This window comes from Phalangium opilio, unplaced genomic scaffold (assembly GCF_054372755.1).
Source record: "Phalangium opilio isolate 3A_F unplaced genomic scaffold, DU_Popi_V2 ptg000329l_1, whole genome shotgun sequence".
In the NCBI taxonomy this organism is placed as follows: Eukaryota; Metazoa; Arthropoda; class Arachnida; order Opiliones; family Phalangiidae; genus Phalangium; species Phalangium opilio.
Window position 1 is genome coordinate 9,885,791 of NW_028324226.1, and position 19,699 is coordinate 9,905,489.

Genomic DNA, 19,699 nt, shown 5'->3' on the forward strand with positions numbered 1-19,699 from the left:
AAGATACAAAATCCGTGACAACGATTTCTTGTTGAAAATTGAATTTTAACAGTTTTTTGAATGACTATCGTTACATTTGCTTGAATTAAAGCAAAAAATACAAAAATAACGGTTTCAGTGGCTATATTTGAAAATAGTTAAGAAATACTCAAAATATGCTTCTCTGGCCGTGAAACGTCGATTTTGAAAATGTTATTAAAAATCGAGGTACATTTTTATTTATTGTTCAATCGAGATGAAATCACTTTTAAGGAGTATTTTATAGAGAATTAAGCTGAATTCGGTCAAAAATTTGTCCAGAAAAAAATGCATTCAAAAATGTACCGAAAAAATCGCATGTTTTTTTTCTTCAAGATACAAAATCCGTGACAACGATTTCTTGTTGAAAATTGAATTTTAACAGTTTTTTGAATGACTATCGTTACATTTGCTTGAATTAAAGCAAAAAGTACAAAAATAACGGCTTCAGTGGCTATATTTGAAAATAGTTAAGAAATACTCAAAATATGCTTTTCTGGCCGTGAAACGTCGATTTTGAAAATGTTATTAAAAATCGAAGTACATTTTTATTTATTGTTCAATCGAGATGAAATCACTTTTAAGGAGTATTTTATAGAGAATTAAGCTGAATTCGGTCAAAAATTTGTCCAGAAAAAAATGCATTTAAAAATGTACCGAAAAAATCGCATGTTTTTTTTCTTCAAGATACAAAATCCGTGACAACGATTTCTTGTTGAAAATTGAATTTTAACAGTTTTTTGAATGAATATCGTTACATTTGCTTGAATTAAAGCAAAAAGTACAAAAATTATGGTTTCAGTGGTTAAATTTGAAAATAGTGAAGAAATACTCAAAATATGCTTCTCTGGCCGTGAAACGTCGATTTTGAAAATGTTATTAAAAATCGAGGTACATTTTTATTTATTGTTCAATCGAGATGAAATCACTTTTAAGGAGTATTTTATAGAGAATTAAGCTGAATTCGGTCAAAAATTTGTCCAGAAAAAAATGCATTCAAAAATGTACCGAAAAAATCGCATGTTTTTTTTCTTCAAGATACAAAATCCGTGACTACGATTTCATATTGAAAATTGAATTTTAACAGTTTTTTGATTGAATGTCGTTACATTTGCTTGAATTAAAGCAAAAAATACAAAAATAACGGTTTCAGTGGCTATATTTGAAAATAGTTAAGAAATACTCAAAATATGCTTTTCTGGCCGTGAAACGTCGATTTTGAAAATGTTATTAAAAATCGAGGTACATTTTTATTTATTGTTCAATCGAGATGAAATCACTTTTAAGGAGTATTTTATAGAGAATTAAGCTGAATTCGGTAAAAAATTTGTCCAGAAAAAAATGCATTCAAAAATGTACCGAAAAAATCGCATGTTTTTTTTCTTCAAGATACAAAATCCGTGACTACGATTTCATATTGAAAATTGAATTTTAACAGTTTTTTGATTGAATGTCGTTACATTTGCTTGAATTAAAGTAAAATGTACAAAAATAACGGCTTCAGTGGTTATATTTGAAAATAGTTAAGAAATACTCAAAATATGCTTTTCTGACCGTGAAACGTCGATTTTGAAAATGTTATTAAAAATCGAGGTACATTTTTATTTATTGTTCAATCGAAATGAAATCACTTTTAAGGAGTATTTTATAGAGAATTAAGCTGAATTCGGTCAAAAATTTGTCCAGAAAAAAATGCATTCAAAAATGTACCGAAAAAATCGCATGTTTTTTTTCTTCAAGATACAAAATCCGTGACCACGATTTCTTGTTGAAAATTGAATTTTAACAGTTTTTTGAATGACTATCGTTACATTTGCTTGAATTAAAGCAAAAAATACAAAAATAACGGTTTCAGTGGCTATATTTGAAAATAGTTAAGAAATACTCAAAATATGCTTTTCTGGCCGTGAAACGTCGATTTTGAAAATGTTATTAAAAATCGAGGTACATTTTTATTTATTGTTCAATCGAGATGAAATCACTTTTAAGGAGAGTTTTATAGAGAATTAAGCTGAATTCGGTAAAAAATTTGTCCAGAAAAAAATGCATTCAAAAATGTACCGAAAAAATCGCATGTTTTTTTCTTCAAGATACAAAATCCGTGACTACGATTTCATATTGAAAATTGAATTTTAACAGTTTTTTTATTGAATGTCGTTACATTTGCTTGAATTAAAGTAAAATGTACAAAAATAACGGCTTCAGTGGTTATATTTGAAAATAGTTAAGAAATACTCAAAATATGCTTTTCTGACCGTGAAACGTCGATTTTGAAAATGTTATTAAAAATCGGGGTACATTTTTATTTATTGTTCAATCGAGATGAAATCACTTTTAAGGAGTATTTTATAGAGAATTAAGCTGAATTCGGTCAAACATTTGTCCAGAAAAAAATGCATTCAAAAATGTACCGAAAAAATCGCATGTTTTTCTTCTTCAAGATACAAAATCCGTGACAACGATTTCTTGTTGAAAATTGAATTTTAACAGTTTTTTGAATGAATATCGTTACATTTGCTTGAATTAAAGCAAAAAGTACAAAAACTATGGTTTCAGTGGTTAAATTTGAAAATAGTGAAGAAATGCTCAAAATATGCTTCTCTGGCCGTGAAACGTCGATTTTGAAAATGTTATTAAAAATCGAGGTACATTTTTATTTATTGTTCAATCGAGATGAAATCACTTTTAAGGAGTATTTTATAGAGAATTAAGCTGAATTCGGTCAAAAATTTGTCCAGAAAAAAATGCATTCAAAAATGTACCGAAAAAATCGCATGTTTTTTTTCTTCAAGATACAAAATCCGTGACAACGATTTCTTGTTGAAAATTGAATTTTAACAGTTTTTTGAATGACTATCGTTACATTTGCTTGAATTAAAGCAAAAAATACAAAAATAACGGTTTCAGTGGCTATATTTGAAAATAGTTAAGAAATACTCAAAATATGCTTTTCTGGCCGTGAAACGTCGATTTTGAAAAGGTTATTAAAAATCGAGGTACATTTTTATTTATTGTTCAATCGAGATGAAATAACTTTTAAGGAGTATTTTATAGAGAATTAAGCTGAATTCGGTCAAAAATTTGTCCAGAAAAAAATGCATTCAAAAATGTACCGAAAAAATCGCATGTTTTTTTTCTTCAAGATACAAAATCCGTGACAACGATTTCTTGTTGAAAATTGAATTTTAACAGTTTTTTGAATGAATATCGTTACATTTGCTTGAATTAAAGCAAAAAGTACAAAAATTATGGTTTCAGTGGTTAAATTTGAAAATAGTGAAGAAATACTCAAAATATGCTTCTCTGGCCGTGAAACGTCGATTTTGAAAATGTTATTAAAAATCGAGGTACATTTTTATTTATTGTTCAATCGAGATGAAATCACTTTTAAGGAGTATTTTATAGAGAATGAAGCTGAATTCGGTCAAAAATTTGTCCAGAAAAAAATGCATTCAAAAATGTACCGAAAAAATCGCATGTTTTTTTTCTTCAAGATACAAAATCCGTGACTACGATTTCATATTGAAAATTGAATTTTAACAGTTTTTTTATTGAATGTCGTTACATTTGCTTGAATTAAAGTAAAATGTACAAAAATAACGGCTTCAGTGGTTATATTTGAAAATAGTTAAGAAATACTCAAAATATGCTTTTCTGACCGTGAAACGTCGATTTTGAAAATGTTATTAAAAATCGAGGTACATTTTTATTTATTGTTCAATCGAGATGAAATCACTTTTAAGGAGTATTTTATAGAGAATTAAGCTGAATTCGGTCAAACATTTGTCCAGAAAAAAATGCATTCAAAAATGTACCGAAAAAATCGCATGTTTTTCTTCTTCAAGATACAAAATCCGTGACAACGATTTCTTGTTGAAAAATGAATTTTAACAGTTTTTTGAATGAATATCGTTACATTTGCTTGAATTAAAGCAAAAAGTACAAAAATTATGGTTTCAGTGGTTCAATTTGAAAATAGTGAAGAAATGCTCAAAATATGCTTCTCTGGCCGTGAAACGTCGATTTTGAAAATGTTATTAAAAATCGAGGTACATTTTTATTTATTGTTCAATCGAGATGAAATCACTTTTAAGGAGTATTTTATAGAGAATTAAGCTGAATTCGGTCAAACATTTGTCCAGAAAAAAATGCATTCAAAAATGTACCGGAAAAATCGCATGTTTTTCTTCTTCAAGATACAAAATCCGTGACAACGATTTCTTGTTGAAAATTGAATTTTAACAGTTTTTTGAATGAATATCGTTACATTTGCTTGAATTAAAGCAAAAAGTACAAAAACTATGGTTTCAGTGGTTAAATTTGAAAATAGTGAAGAAATGCTCAAAATATGCTTCTCTGGCCGTGAAACGTCGATTTTGAAAATGTTATTAAAAATCGAGGTACATTTTTATTTATTGTTCAATCGAGATGAAATCACTTTTAAGGAGTATTTTATAGAGAATTAAGCTGAATTCGGTCAAAAATTTGTCCAGAAAAAAATGCATTCAAAAATGTACCGAAAAAATCGCATGTTTTTTTCTTCAAGATACAAAATCCGTGACTACGATTTCATATTGAAAATTGAATTTTAACAGTTTTTTGATTGAATGTCGTTACATTTGCTTGAATTAAAGTAAAATGTACAAAAATAACGGCTTCAGTGGTTATATTTGAAAATAGTTAAGAAATACTCAAAATATGCTTTTCTGACCGTGAAACGTCGATTTTGAAAATGTTATTAAAAATCGAGGTACATTTTTATTTATTGTTCAATCAAGATGAAATCACTTTTAAGGAGTATTTTATAGAGAATTAAGCTGAATTCGGTCAAAAATTTGTCCAGAAAAAAATGCATTCAAAAATGTACCGAAAAAATCGCATGTTTTTTTTCTTCAAGATACAAAATCCGTGACAACGATTTCTTGTTGAAAATTGAATTTTAGCAGTTTTTTGAATGAATATCGTTACATTTGCTTGAATTAAAGCAAAAAGTACAAAAATTATGGTTTCAGTGGTTAAATTTGAAAATAGTGAAGAAATACTCAAAATATGCTTCTCTGGCCGTGAAACGTCGATTTTGAAAATGTTATTAAAAATCGAGGTACATTTTTATTTATTGTTCAATCGAGATGAAATCACTTTTAAGGAGTATTTTATAGAGAATTAAGCTGAATTCGGTCAAAAATTTGTCCAGAAAAAAATGCATTCAAAAATGTACCGAAAAAATCGCATGTTTTTTTTCTTCAAGATACAAAATCCGTGACTACGATTTCATATTGAAAATTGAATTTTAACAGTTTTTTTATTGAATGTCGTTACATTTGCTTGAATTAAAGTAAAATGTACAAAAATAACGGCTTCAGTGGTTATATTTGAAAATAGTTAAGAAATACTCAAAATATGCTTTTCTGACCGTGAAACGTCGATTTTGAAAATGTTATTAAAAATCGAGGTACATTTTTATTTATTGTTCAATCGAGATGAAATCACTTTTAAGGAGTATTTTATAGAGAATTAAGCTGAATTCGGTCAAACATTTGTCCAGAAAAAAATGCATTCAAAAATGTACCGAAAAAATCGCATGTTTTTCTTCTTCAAGATACAAAATCCGTGACAACGATTTCTTGTTGAAAATTGAATTTTAACAGTTTTTTGAATGAATATCGTTACATTTGCTTGAATTAAAGCAAAAAGTACAAAAATTATGGTTTCAGTGGTTAAATTTGAAAATAGTGAAGAAATGCTCAAAATATGCTTCTCTGGCCGTGAAACGTCGATTTTGAAAATGTTATTAAAAATCGAGGTACATTTTTATTTATTGTTCAATCGAGATGAAATCACTTTTAAGGAGTATTTTATAGAGAATTAAGCTGAATTCGGTCAAAAATTTGTCCAGAAAAAAATGCATTCAAAAATGTACCGAAAAAATCGCATGTTTTTTTTCTTCAAGATACAAAATCCGTGACAACGATTTCTTGTTGAAAATTGAATTTTAACAGTTTTTTGAATGACTATCGTTACATTTGCTTGAATTAAAGCAAAAAATACAAAAATAACGGTTTCAGTGGCTATATTTGAAAATAGTTAAGAAATACTCAAAATATGCTTTTCTGGCCGTGAAACGTCGATTTTGAAAAGGTTATTAAAAATCGAGGTACATTTTTATTTATTGTTCAATCGAGATGAAATAACTTTTAAGGAGTATTTTATAGAGAATTAAGCTGAATTCGGTAAAAAATTTGTCCAGAAAAAAATGCATTCAAAAATGTACCGAAAAAATCGCATGTTTTTTTCTTCAAGATACAAAATCCGTGACTACGATTTCATATTGAAAATTGAATTTTAACAGTTTTTTGATTGAATGTCGTTACATTTGCTTGAATTAAAGTAAAATGTACAAAAATAACGGCTTCAGTGGTTATATTTGAAAATAGTTAAGAAATACTCAAAATATGCTTTTCTGACCGTGAAACGTCGATTTTGAAAATGTTATTAAAAATCGAGGTACATTTTTATTTATTGTTCAATCGAGATGAAATCACTTTTAAGGAGTATTTTATAGAGAATTAAGCTGAATTTGGTCAAAAATTTGTCCAGAAAAAAATGCATTCAAAAATGTACCGAAAAAATCGCATGTTTTTTTTCTTCAAGATACAAAATCCGTGACAACGATTTCTTGTTGAAAATTGAATTTTAACAGTTTTTTGAATGAATATCGTTACATTTGCTTGAATTAAAGCAAAAAGTACAAAAATTATGGTTTCAGTGGTTAAATTTGAAAATAGTGAAGAAATACTCAAAATATGCTTCTCTGGCCGTGAAACGTCGATTTTGAAAATGTTATTAAAAATCGAGGTACATTTTTATTTATTGTTCAATCGAGATGAAATCACTTTTAAGGAGTATTTTATAGAGAATTAAGCTGAATTCGGTCAAAAATTTGTCCAGAAAAAAATGCATTCAAAAATGTACCGAAAAAATCGCATGTTTTTTTTCTTCAAGATACAAAATCCGTGACAACGATTTCTTGTTGAAAATTGAATTTTAACAGTTTTTTGAATGACTATCGTTACACTTGCTTGAATTAAAGCAAAAAATACAAAAATAACGGTTTCAGTGGCTATATTTGAAAATAGTTAAGAAATACTCAAAATATGCTTTTCTGGCCGTGAAACTTCGATTTTGAAAATGTTATTAAAAATCGAGGTACATTTTTATTTATTGTTCAATCGAGATGAAATCACTTTTAAGGAGTATTTTATAGAGAATTAAGCTGAATTCGGTCAAAAATTTGTCCAGGAAAAAATGCATTCAAAAATGTACCGAAAAAATCGCATGTTTTTCTTCTTCAAGATACAAAATCCGTGACAACGATTTCTTGTTGAAAATTGAATTTTAACAGTTTTTTGAATGACTATCGATACATTTGCTTGAATTAAAGCAAAAAGTACAAAAATAACGGCTTCAGTGGCTATATTTGAAAATAGTTAAGAAATACTCAAAATATGCTTTTCTGGCCGTGAAATGTCGATTTTGAAAATGTTATTAAAAATCGAAGTACATTTTTATTTATTGTTCAATCGAGATGAAATCACTTTTAAGGAGAGTTTTATAGAGAATTAAGCTGAATTCGGTAAAAAATTTGTCCAGAAAAAAATGCATTCAAAAATGTACCGAAAAAATCGCATGTTTTTTTCTTCAAGATACAAAATCCGTGACTACGATTTCATATTGAAAATTGAATTTTAACAGTTTTTTTATTGAATGTCGTTACATTTGCTTGAATTAAAGTAAAATGTACAAAAATAACGGCTTCAGTGGTTATATTTGAAAATAGTTAAGAAATACTCAAAATATGCTTTTCTGACCGTGAAACGTCGATTTTGAAAATGTTATTAAAAATCGAGGTACATTTTTATTTATTGTTCAATCGAGATGAAATCACTTTTAAGGAGTATTTTATAGAGAATTAAGCTGAATTCGGTCAAAAATTTGTCCAGAAAAAAATGCATTCAAAAATGTACCGAAAAAATCGCATGTTTTTCTTCTTCAAGATACAAAATCCGTGACAACGATTTCTTGTTGAAAATTGAATTTTAACAGTTTTTTGAATGAATATCGTTACATTTGCTTGAATTAAAGCAAAAAGTACAAAAATTATGGTTTCAGTGGTTAAATTTGAAAATAGTGAAGAAATGCTCAAAATATGCTTCTCTGGCCGTGAAACGTCGATTTTGAAAATGTTATTAAAAATCGAGGTACATTTTTATTTATTGTTCAATCGAGATGAAATCACTTTTAAGGAGTATTTTATAGAGAATTAAGCTGAATTCGGTCAAAAATTTGTCCAGAAAAAAATGCATTCAAAAATGTACCGAAAAAATCGCATGTTTTTTTTCTTCAAGATACAAAATCCGTGACAACGATTTCTTGTTGAAAATTGAATTTTAACAGTTTTTTGAATGACTATCGTTACATTTGCTTGAATTAAAGCAAAAAATACAAAAATAACGGTTTCAGTGGCTATATTTGAAAATAGTTAAGAAATACTCAAAATATGCTTTTCTGGCCGTGAAACGTCGATTTTGAAAAGGTTATTAAAAATCGAGGTACATTTTTATTTATTGTTCAATCGAGATGAAATCACTTTTAAGGAGAGTTTTATAGAGAATTAAGCTGAATTCGGTAAAAAATTTGTCCAGAAAAAAATGCATTCAAAAATGTACCGAAAAAATCGCATGTTTTTTTCTTCAAGATACAAAATCCGTGACTACGATTTCATATTGAAAATTGAATTTTAACAGTTTTTTTATTGAATGTCGTTACATTTGCTTGAATTAAAGTAAAATGTACAAAAATAACGGCTTCAGTGGTTATATTTGAAAATAGTTAAGAAATACTCAAAATATGCTTTTCTGACCGTGAAACGTCGATTTTGAAAATGTTATTAAAAATCGAGGTACATTTTTATTTATTGTTCAATCGAGATGAAATCACTTTTAAGGAGTATTTTATAGAGAATTAAGCTGAATTCGGTCAAAAATTTGTCCAGAAAAAAATGCATTCAAAAATGTACCGAAAAAATCGCATGTTTTTTTTCTTCAAGATACAAAATCCGTGACAACGATTTCTTGTTGAAAATTGAATTTTAACAGTTTTTTGAATGACTATCGTTACATTTGCTTGAATTAAAGCAAAAAATACAAAAATAACGGTTTCAGTGGCTATATTTGAAAATAGTTAAGAAATACTCAAAATATGCTTTTCTGGCCGTGAAACGTCGATTTTGAAAAGGTTATTAAAAATCGAGGTACATTTTTATTTATTGTTCAATCGAGATGAAATAACTTTTAAGGAGTATTTTATAGAGAATTAAGCTGAATTCGGTAAAAAATTTGTCCAGAAAAAAATGCATTCAAAAATGTACCGAAAAAATCGCATGTTTTTTTTCTTCAAGATACAAAATCCGTGACAACGATTTCTTGTTGAAAATTGAATTTTAACAGTTTTTTGAATGACTATCGTTACATTTGCTTGAATTAAAGCAAAAAATACAAAAATAACGGTTTCAGTGGCTATATTTGAAAATAGTTAAGAAATACTCAAAATATGCTTTTCTGGCCGTGAAACGTCGATTTTGAAAAGGTTATTAAAAATCGAGGTACATTTTTATTTATTGTTCAATCGAGATGAAATAACTTTTAAGGAGTATTTTATAGAGAATTAAGCTGAATTCGGTAAAAAATTTGTCCAGAAAAAAATGCATTCAAAAATGTACCGAAAAAATCGCATGTTTTTTTCTTCAAGATACAAAATCCGTGACTACGATTTCATATTGAAAATTGAATTTTAACAGTTTTTTTATTGAATGTCGTTACATTTGCTTGAATTAAAGTAAAATGTACAAAAATAACGGCTTCAGTGGTTATATTTGAAAATAGTTAAGAAATACTCAAAATATGCTTTTCTGACCGTGAAACGTCGATTTTGAAAATGTTATTAAAAATCGAGGTACATTTTTATTTATTGTTCAATCGAGATGAAATCACTTTTAAGGAGTATTTTATAGAGAGTTAAGCTGAATTCGGTCAAAAATTTGTCCAGAAAAAAATGCATTCAAAAATGTACCGAAAAAATCGCATGTTTTTCTTCTTCAAGATACAAAATCCGTGACAACGATTTCTTGTTGAAAATTGAATTTTAACAGTTTTTTGAATGAATATCGTTACATTTGCTTGAATTAAAGCAAAAAGTACAAAAATTATGGTTTCAGTGGTTAAATTTGAAAATAGTGAAGAAATGCTCAAAATATGCTTCTCTGGCCGTGAAACGTCGATTTTGAAAATGTTATTAAAAATCGAGGTACATTTTTATTTATTGTTCAATCGAGATGAAATCACTTTTAAGGAGTATTTTATAGAGAATTAAGCTGAATTCGGTCAAAAATTTGTCCAGAAAAAAATGCATTCAAAAATGTACCGAAAAAATCGCATGTTTTTTTTCTTCAAGATACAAAATCCGTGACAACGATTTCTTGTTGAAAATTGAATTTTAACAGTTTTTTGAATGACTATCGTTACATTTGCTTGAATTAAAGCAAAAAATACAAAAATAACGGTTTCAGTGGCTATATTTGAAAATAGTTAAGAAATACTCAAAATATGCTTTTCTGGCCGTGAAACGTCGATTTTGAAAAGGTTATTAAAAATCGAGGTACATTTTTATTTATTGTTCAATCGAGATGAAATAACTTTTAAGGAGTATTTTATAGAGAATTAAGCTGAATTCGGTAAAAAATTTGTCCAGAAAAAAATGCATTCAAAAATGTACCGAAAAAATCGCATGTTTTTTTTCTTCAAGATACAAAATCCGTGACAACGATTTCTTGTTGAAAATTGAATTTTAACAGTTTTTTGAATGACTATCGTTACATTTGCTTGAATTAAAGCAAAAAATACAAAAATAACGGTTTCAGTGGCTATATTTGAAAATAGTTAAGAAATACTCAAAATATGCTTTTCTGGCCGTGAAACGTCGATTTTGAAAAGGTTATTAAAAATCGAGGTACATTTTTATTTATTGTTCAATCGAGATGAAATAACTTTTAAGGAGTATTTTATAGAGAATTAAGCTGAATTCGGTAAAAAATTTGTCCAGAAAAAAATGCATTCAAAAATGTACCGAAAAAATCGCATGTTTTTTTCTTCAAGATACAAAATCCGTGACTACGATTTCATATTGAAAATTGAATTTTAACAGTTTTTTGATTGAATGTCGTTACATTTGCTTGAATTAAAGTAAAATGTACAAAAATAACGGCTTCAGTGGTTATATTTGAAAATAGTTAAGAAATACTCAAAATATGCTTTTCTGACCGTGAAACGTCGATTTTGAAAATGTTATTATAAATCGAGGTACATTTTTATTTATTGTTCAATCGAGATGAAATCACTTTTAAGGAGTATTTTATAGAGAATTAAGCTGAATTCGGTCAAAAATTTGTCCAGAAAAAAATGCATTCAAAAATGTACCGAAAAAATCGCATGTTTTTTTTCTTCAAGATACAAAATCCGTGACAACGATTTCTTGTTGAAAATTGAATTTTAACAGTTTTTTGAATGAATATCGTTACATTTGCTTGAATTAAAGCAAAAAGTACAAAAATTATGGTTTCAGTGGTTAAATTTGAAAATAGTGAAGAAATACTCAAAATATGCTTCTCTGGCCGTGAAACGTCGATTTTGAAAATGTTATTAAAAATCGAGGTACATTTTTATTTATTGTTCAATCGAGATGAAATCACTTTTAAGGAGTATTTTATAGAGAATTAAGCTGAATTCGGTCAAAAATTTGTCCAGAAAAAAATGCATTCAAAAATGTACCGAAAAAATCGCATGTTTTTTTTCTTCAAGATACAAAATCCGTGACAACGATTTCTTGTTGAAAATTGAATTTTAACAGTTTTTTGAATGACTATCGTTACATTTGCTTGAATTAAAGCAAAAAATACAAAAATAACGGTTTCAGTGGCTATATTTGAAAATAGTTAAGAAATACTCAAAATATGCTTTTCTGGCCGTGAAACATCGATTTTGAAAATGTTATTAAAAATCGAGGTACATTTTTATTTATTGTTCAATCGAGATGAAATCACTTTTAAGGAGTATTTTATAGAGAATTAAGCTGAATTCGGTCAAAAATTTGTCCAGAAAAAAATGCATTCAAAAATGTACCGAAAAAATCGCATGTTTTTCTTCTTCAAGATACAAAATCCGTGACAACGATTTCTTGTTGAAAATTGAATTTTAACAGTTTTTTGAATGACTATCGTTACATTTGCTTGAATTAAAGCAAAAAGTACAAAAATAACGGCTTCAGTGGCTATATTTGAAAATAGTTAAGAAATACTCAAAATATGCTTTTCTGGCCGTGAAATGTCGATTTTGAAAATGTTATTAAAAATCGAAGTACATTTTTATTTATTGTTCAATCGAGATGAAATCACTTTTAAGGAGTATTTTATAGAGAATTAAGCTGAATTCGGTAAAAAATTTGTCCAGAAAAAAATGCATTCAAAAATGTACCGAAAAAATCGCATGTTTTTTTCTTCAAGATACAAAATCCGTGACTACGATTTCTTATTGAAAATTGAATTTTAACAGTTTTTTGATTGAATGTCGTTACATTTGCTTGAATTAAAGTAAAATGTAAAAAAATAACGGCTTCAGTGGTTATATTTGAAAATAGTTAAGAAATACTCAAAATATGCTTTTCTGGCCGTGAAACGTCGATTTTGAAAATGTTATTAAAAATCGAGGTACATTTTTATTTATTGTTCAATCGAGATGAAATCACTTTTTAGGAGTATTTTATAGAGAATTAAGCTGAATTCGGTAAAAAATTTGTCCAGAAAAAAATGCATTCAAAAATGTACCGAAAAAATCGCATGTTTTTTTCTTCAAGATACAAAATCCGTGACAACGATTTCTTATTAAAAATTGAATTTTAACAGTTTTTTGAATGAATATCGTTACATTTGCTTGAATTAAAGCAAAAAGTACAAAAATTATGGTTTCAGTGGTTAAATTTGAAAATAATGAAGAAATACTCAAAATATGCTTCTCTGGCCGTGAAACGTCGATTTTGAAAATGTTATTAAAAATCGAGGTACATTTTTATTTATTGTTCAATCGAGATGAAATCACTTTTTAGGAGTATTTTATAGAGAATTAAGCTGAATTCGGTAAAAAATTTGTCCAGAAAAAAATGCATTCAAAAATGTACCGAAAAAATCGCATGTTTTTTTCTTCAAGATACAAAATCCGTGACTACGATTTCTTATTGAAAATTGAATTTTAACAGTTTTTTGATTGAATGTCGTTACATTTGCTTGAATTAAAGTAAAATGTAAAAAAATAACGGCTTCAGTGGTTATATTTGAAAATAGTTAAGAAATACTCAAAATATGCTTTTCTGGCCGTGAAACGTCGATTTTGAAAATGTTATTAAAAATCGAGGTACATTTTTATTTATTGTTCAATCGAGATGAAATCACTTTTAAGGAGTATTTTATAGGGAATTAAGCTGAATTCGGTCAAAAATTTTTCCTGAAAAAAAATGCATTCAGAAGTGTACCGAAAAATTGCATGTTTTTTTTCTTCTAGATGCAAAATCCGTGACTACGATTTCTTATTGAAAATTGAATTTTAGCAGTTTTTTGATTGAATATCGTTACATTTGCTCGAATTAAAGCAAAATGTACAAAAATAACGGCTTCAGTGGTTATATTTGAAAATAGTGAAGAAATATTCAAAAATATGCTTCTCTGGCCGTGAAACGTCGATTTTGAAAATGTTATGAAAAATTGAGGTATATTTTTAGTAATTGTTCAATCGAGATGAAATCACTTTTAAGGAGTATTTTATAGGAAATTAAGCTGAATTCTATCAACAATTTTTCCAGAAAAAAATGCATTCAAAAGTGTACCGAAAAAATCGCATGTTTTTCTTCTTCAAGATACAAAATCCGTGAAATCGATTTCTTGTTGAAAATTGAATTTTAACAGTTTTTTGAATGAATATAGTTACATTTGCTTGAATTAAAGCAAAATGTACAAAAATTATGGTTTCCTTGGTTATATTTGAAAATAGTGAAGAAATACTCAAAATATGCTTCTCTGGCCCTGAAACGTCGATTTTGAAAATGTTATTAAAAATCGAGGTACATTTTTATTTATTGTTCAATCGAGATGAAATCACTTTTAAGGAGTATTTTATAGAGAATTAAGCTGAATTCGGTCAAAAATTTGTCCAGAAAAAAATGCATTCAAAAATGTACCGAAAAAATCGCATGTTTTTTTTCTTCAAGATACAAAATCCGTGACTACGATTTCTTATTGAAAATTGAATTTTAACAGTTTTTTGATTTAATGTCGTTACATTTGCTTGAATTAAAGCAAAAAATAAAAAAATAACAGCTTCAGTGGTTATATTTGAAAATAGTTAAGAAATACTCAAAATATGCTTTTCTGGCCGTGAAACGTCGATTTTGAAAATGTTATTAAAAATCGAAGTACATTTTTATTTATTGTTCAATCGAGATGAAATCACTTTTAAGGAATATTTTATAGAGAATTAAGCTGAATTCGGTAAAAAATTTGTCCAGAAAAAAATGCATTTAAAAATGTACCGAAAAAATCGCATGTTTTTTTTCTTCAAGATACAAAATCCGTGACTACGATTTCTTATTGAAAATTGAATTTTAACAGTTTTTTGAATGAATATCGTTACATTTGCTTGAATTAAAGCAAAAATTATGGTTTCAGTGGTTAAATTTGAAAATAGTGAAGAAATACTCAAAATATGCTTCTCTGGCCGTGAAACGTCGATTTTGAAAATGTTATTAAAAATCGAGGTACATTTTTATTTATTGTTCAATCGAGATGAAATCACTTTTAAGGAGTATTTTATAGAGAATTAAGCTGAATTCGGTCAAAAATTTGTCCAGAAAAAAATGCATTCAAAAATGTACCGAAAAAATCGCATGTTTTTTTTCTTCAAGATACAAAATCCGTGACAACGATTTCTTGTTGAAAATTGAATTTTAACAGTTTTTTGAATGACTATCGTTACATTTGCTTGAATTAAAGCAAAAAATACAAAAATAACGGTTTCAGTGGCTATATTTGAAAATAGTTAAGAAATACTCAAAATATGCTTCTCTGGCCGTGAAACGTCGATTTTGAAAATGTTATTAAAAATCGAGGTACATTTTTATTTATTGTTCAATCGAGATGAAATCACTTTTAAGGAGTATTTTATAGAGAATTAAGCTGAATTCGGTCAAAAATTTGTCCAGAAAAAAATGCATTCAAAAATGTACCGAAAAAATCGCATGTTTTTTTTCTTCAAGATACAAAATCCGTGACAACGATTTCTTGTTGAAAATTGAATTTTAACAGTTTTTTGAATGACTATCGTTACATTTGCTTGAATTAAAGCAAAAAATAAAAAAATAACGGTTTCAGTGGCTATATTTGAAAATAGTTAAGAAATACTCAAAATATGCTTTTCTGGCCGTGAAACGTCGATTTTGAAAATGTTATTAAAAATCGAGGTACATTTTTATTTATTGTTCAATCGAGATGAAATCACTTTTAAGGAGTATTTTATAAAGAATTAAGCTGAATTCGGTAAAAAATTTGTCAAGAAAAAAATGCATTCAAAAATGTACCGAAAAAATCGCATGTTTTTTTCTTCAAGATACAAAATCCGTGACTACGATTTCATATTGAAAATTGAATTTTAACAGTTTTTTGATTGAATGTCGTTACATTTGCTTGAATTAAAGTAAAATGTACAAAAATAACGGCTTCAGTGGTTATATTTGAAAATAGTTAAGAAATACTCAAAATATGCTTTTCTGACCGTGAAACGTCGATTTTGAAAATGTTATTAAAAATCGAGGTACATTTTTATTTATTGTTCAATCGAGATGAAATCACTTTTAAGGAGTATTTTATAGAGAATTAAGCTGAATTCGGTCAAAAATTTGTCCAGAAAAAAATGCATTCAAAAATGTACCGAAAAAATCGCACGTTTTTTTTCTTCAAGATACAAAATCCGTGACAACGATTTCTTGTTGAAAATTGAATTTTAACAGTTTTTTGAATGAATATCGTTACATTTGCTTGAATTAAAGCAAAAAGTACAAAAATTATGGTTTCAGTGGTTAAATTTGAAAATAGTGAAGAAATACTCAAAATATGCTTCTCTGGCCGTGAAACGTCGATTTTGAAAATGTTATTAAAAATCGAGGTACATTTTTATTTATTGTTCAATCGAGATGAAATCACTTTTAAGGAGTATTTTATAGAGAATTAAGCTGAATTCGGTCAAAAATTTGTCCAGAAAAAAATGCATTCAAAAATGTACCGAAAAAATCGCATGTTTTTTTTCTTCAAGATACAAAATCCGTGACAACGATTTCTTGTTGAAAATTGAATTTTAACAGTTTTTTGAATGACTATCGTTACATTTGCTTGAATTAAAGCAAAAAGTACAAAAATAACGGCTTCAGTGGCTATATTTGAAAATAGTTAAGAAATACTCAAAATATGCTTTTCTGGCCGTGAAACGTCGATTTTGAAAATGTTATTAAAAATCGAAGTACATTTTTATTTATTGTTCAATCGAGATGAAATCACTTTTAAGGAGTATTTTATAGAGAATTAAGCTGAATTCGGTCAAAAATTTGTCCAGAAAAAAATGCATTTAAAAATGTACCGAAAAAATCGCATGTTTTTTTTCTTCAAGATACAAAATCCGTGACAACGATTTCTTGTTGAAAATTGAATTTTAACAGTTTTTTGAATGAATATCGTTATATTTGCTTGAATTAAAGCAAAAAGTACAAAAATTATGGTTTCAGTGGTTAAATTTGAAAATAGTGAAGAAATACTCAAAATATGCTTCTCTGGCCGTGAAACGTCGATTTTGAAAATGTTATAAAAAATCGAGGTACATTTTTATTTATTGTTCAATCGAGATGAAATCACTTTTAAGGAGTATTTTATAGAGAATTAAGCTGAATTCGGTCAAAAATTTGTCCAGAAAAAAATGCATTCAAAAATGTACCGAAAAAATCGCATGTTTTTTTTCTTCAAGATACAAAATCCGTGACAACGATTTCTTGTTGAAAATTGAATTTTAACAGTTTTTTGAATGACTATCGTTACATTTGCTTGAATTAAAGCAAAAAATAAAAAAATAACGGTTTCAGTGGCTATATTTGAAAATAGTTAAGAAATACTCAAAATATGCTTTTCTGGCCGTGAAACGTCGATTTTGAAAATGTTATTAAAAATCGAGGTACATTTTTATTTATTGTTCAATCGAGATGAAATCACTTTTAAGGAGTATTTTATAAAGAATTAAGCTGAATTCGGTAAAAAATTTGTCAAGAAAAAAATGCATTCAAAAATGTACCGAAAAAATCGCATGTTTTTTTCTTCAAGATACAAAATCCGTGACTACGATTTCATATTGAAAATTGAATTTTAACAGTTTTTTGATTGAATGTCGTTACATTTGCTTGAATTAAAGTAAAATGTACAAAAATAACGGCTTCAGTGGTTATATTTGAAAATAGTTAAGAAATACTCAAAATATGCTTTTCTGACCGTGAAACGTCCATTTTGAAAATGTTATTAAAAATCGAGGTACATTTTTATTTATTGTTCAATCGAGATGAAATCACTTTTAAGGAGTATTTTATAGAGAATTAAGCTGAATTCGGTCAAAAATTTGTCCAGAAAAAAATGCATTCAAAAATGTACCGAAAAAATCGCACGTTTTTTTTCTTCAAGATACAAAATCCGTGACAACGATTTCTTGTTGAAAATTGAATTTTAACAGTTTTTTGAATGAATATCGTTACATTTGCTTGAATTAAAGCAAAAAGTACAAAAATTATGGTTTCAGTGGTTAAATTTGAAAATAGTGAAGAAATACTCAAAATATGCTTCTCTGGCCGTGAAACGTCGATTTTGAAAATGTTATTAAAAATCGAGGTACATTTTTATTTATTGTTCAATCGAGATGAAATCACTTTTAAGGAGTATTTTATAGAGAATTAAGCTGAATTCGGTCAAAAATTTGTCCAGAAAAAAATGCATTCAAAAATGTACCGAAAAAATCGCATGTTTTTTTTCTTCAAGATACAAAATCCGTGACAACGATTTCTTGTTGAAAATTGAATTTTAACAGTTTTTTGAATGACTATCGTTACATTTGCTTGAATTAAAGCAAAAAGTACAAAAATAACGGCTTCAGTGGCTATATTTGAAAATAGTTAAGAAATATTCAAAATATGCTTTTCTGGCCGTGAAACGTCGATTTTGAAAATGTTATTAAAAATCGAAGTACATTTTTATTTATTGTTCAATCGAGATGAAATCACTTTTAAGGAGTATTTTATAGAGAATTAAGCTGAATTCGGTCAAAAATTTGTCCAGAAAAAAATGCATTTAAAAATGTACCGAAAAAATCGCATGTTTTTTTTCTTCAAGATACAAAATCCGTGACAACGATTTCTTGTTGAAAATTGAATTTTAACAGTTTTTTGAATGAATATCGTTATATTTGCTTGAATTAAAGCAAAAAGTACAAAAATTATGGTTTCAGTGGTTAAATTTGAAAATAGTGAAGAAATACTCAAAATATGCTTCTCTGGCCGTGAAACGTCGATTTTGAAAATGTTATAAAAAATCGAGGTACATTTTTATTTATTGTTCAATCGAGATGAAATCACTTTTAAGGAGTATTTTATAGAGAATTAAGCTGAATTCGGTCAAAAATTTGTCCAGAAAAAAATGCATTCAAAAATGTACCGAAAAAATCGCACGTTTTTTTTCTTCAAGATACAAAATCCGTGACAACGATTTCTTGTTGAAAATTGAATTTTAACAGTTTTTTGAATGAATATCGTTACATTTGCTTGAATTAAAGCAAAAAGTACAAAAATTATGGTTTCAGTGGTTAAATTTGAAAATAGTGAAGAAATACTCAAAATATGCTTCTCTGGCCGTGAAACGTCGATTTTGAAAATGTTATTAAAAATCGAGGTACATTTTTATTTATTGTTCAATCGAGATGAAATCACTTTTAAGGAGTATTTTATAGAGAATTAAGCTGAATTCGGTCAAAAATTTGTCCAGAAAAAAATGCATTCAAAAATGTACCGAAAAAATCGCATGTTTTTTTTCTTCAAGATACAAAATCCGTGACAACGATTTCTTGTTGAAAATTGAATTTTAACAGTTTTTTGAATGACTATCGTTACATTTGCTTGAATTAAAGCAAAAAGTACAAAAATAACGGCTTCAGTGGCTATATTTGAAAATAGTTAAGAAATACTCAAAATATGCTTTTCTGGCCGTGAAACGTCGATTTTGAAAATGTTATTAAAAATCGAAGTACATTTTTATTTATTGTTCAATCGAGATGAAATCACTTTTAAGGAGTATTTTATAGAGAATTAAGCTGAATTCGGTCAAAAATTTGTCCAGAAAAAAATGCATTTAAAAATGTACCGAAAAAATCGCATGTTTTTTTTCTTCAAGATACAAAATCCGTGACAACGATTTCTTGTTGAAAATTGAATTTTAACAGTTTTTTGAATG